The sequence below is a fragment of the Nansenia antarctica genome (assembly GCF_963989245.1).
Source record: "Nansenia antarctica genome assembly, chromosome: 4".
Taxonomy (NCBI): Eukaryota; Metazoa; Chordata; class Actinopteri; order Argentiniformes; family Microstomatidae; genus Nansenia; species Nansenia antarctica.
The window spans coordinates 60,522,377-60,524,381 of NC_137689.1; the positions used below are offsets into that span (position 1 = coordinate 60,522,377).

Genomic DNA, 2,005 nt, shown 5'->3' on the forward strand with positions numbered 1-2,005 from the left:
TCTGTGTAGGGGTTGTTACCTGTCTGTGTCTGTGTAGGGGTTGTTACCTGTCTGTGTCTGTGTAGGGGTTGTTACCTGTCTGTCTCTGTGTAGGGGTTGTTACCTGTCTGTCTCTGTGTAGGGGTTGTTACCTGTCTGTCTCTATGTAGGGAGAAAGTTAATGGCGGTGGAAATTGGGAGGGCGATACATGCACTTCTAGGAGAAGGTCGTGTACATTCACGGTCATGCCCATCTTGTCCCGTATTCAACACATCACTGTGAGAGCTACGACCACTGCCTGGGAGGTCGACTCAGTCACACAACCACTGGATCCATGGCAAACAAGTACGTAATCAAAATGCATAGAGAGCGTGTGTGTGTTTGCGCGTGCGCGTGTATCTTCCTGTATGAGTTGGACCAGCTTCTCTAGGATTTCATCCAGCACCCTGTGGACACATACACATACACACAGATAGAGAGGAAAGGGGGAGGTAAAGTTGAGAGAGAGAGAGTGAGAGACAGTGAGAGAGGGGGGGGGAGAAAGGAAGAGAGAGGGAGGGAGGAAGAAAGAGAGAGAGGGGGAGAGAGAGAGAGGGAGGAAGAAAGAGAGAGCGAGGAATAGAAACAAATAGAGTGTGCCGGCTGCTGTTCCTACGAGACACTGCGGAGCAGAAACACGTTAAAACTGCCTGTGTTCCAATGTCCTCACCAGCATACCACTATCCCAATACTTTTATACCACTATATCAATACTTTTCTTTATTCTATGTGGTACACTAATGTGGATATTGGAATATAGCCTATGAGACGGTATGAGTAGGAAATATAGAGGAACATTGAATGCAGGACAAAATGGAGAGACGCAACACATAAACATACTTTTCAGAAGGTCGACATTTCTGTATTATAAATCCTTTTTTTGATTGGTCATAATGTAATATTCTAATATTTTTTGTGATACTAGATTTTTGATTTTCATCAGCTGTAAGCCGTAATCATCAACATTAAATCAAAAAAGGCTTGAAATATTTCACTTTGTGTAATGAATCTAGAATATATGAAAGTTTCACTTTTTGAATTAAATTATAGAATATAATACACATTTTGAGATGCACCTGTATGTCTTGTGAATGTACTTGTATGTTACTTCTAAGAAATGGCCATCTTATCCGTAACATTGGGGATGATGCTTTCACAGTGAAGGTCGACCATCCTGAGAGGGTGAAGGTGGTTCCACTGTTCAACCGTCTGAGGGTTGAATGGAGCAGACCTGAAGGAGATCGTTATATAGGCTGGTCAATAAACTGTCAAGTCAAATATGCCCAGGTACAGTATGCAGCATTATAATTTACCATTTATCTAAATGGTAAGATCTCTGTCTGTTGCTCTGGCGCAGTGTCATAGTTCTGTTTCCTAGAGCAGAACAAATGTCCAGTTGTCATGACATTGGACAGTAAAGCTTTAATAGTGCAGAGTCCAGTGTAAGACTTTGTTTATTTTCCTTCTGTGTCAGCATAGCTCTGTTTTCTCAGAAAAACAATACAAAACGAAGCCATCTTAGTTCCCTGAAAAAGCATGTATCTAAAAAGAAGTTTGAGCTGAGCTATTTATAGTGACAAGTGTGTGTGTCACTGATATCTCTGTTTTCTCTTCTGTTTGTTCACTTCCTGTAGCATGTGATCAACACGTCCATGAATGTGAACGCCATCCTGGGCTCTCTGACCACAGGGGAGGTGGAGCCCTGCACCAACCACACAGTGTCGGTGCGCTGTGCGTTAGGCCACGCCCCCTGGAGCGAATGGACCAGTGGAGAGACAGCCCTCTCCTCACTTAATGGTAAGACACTGTTCAATCAAAAATATGGATGAGTTGATGGATGGATGGGTAGATGGATTTATGGATGGATGGCTGGATGGATTGACTTTCTGGCTCTGGAGAGGTTGGAAACCTTCCTGACCCTGAATAATATTTTAGAAATGTGTTTTTCTCTACAAGCCTCTTCACCTCAACTGATTGGATATGAGG

At 43.1% G+C, this 2,005-nt stretch overlaps 1 long non-coding RNA gene across 1 annotated transcript; it reads left to right on the forward strand.

The window, feature by feature from the left end:
- The first annotated feature begins 223 nt into the window (after positions 1-223).
- On the forward strand, positions 224-1,780 carry LOC308156530. Its single transcript, XR_013937419.1, has 3 exons — positions 224-325; positions 1,179-1,306; positions 1,654-1,780. It is a non-coding gene; the product is annotated as an uncharacterized lncRNA (long non-coding RNA).
- The last annotated feature ends 225 nt before the right edge of the window (positions 1,781-2,005 follow it).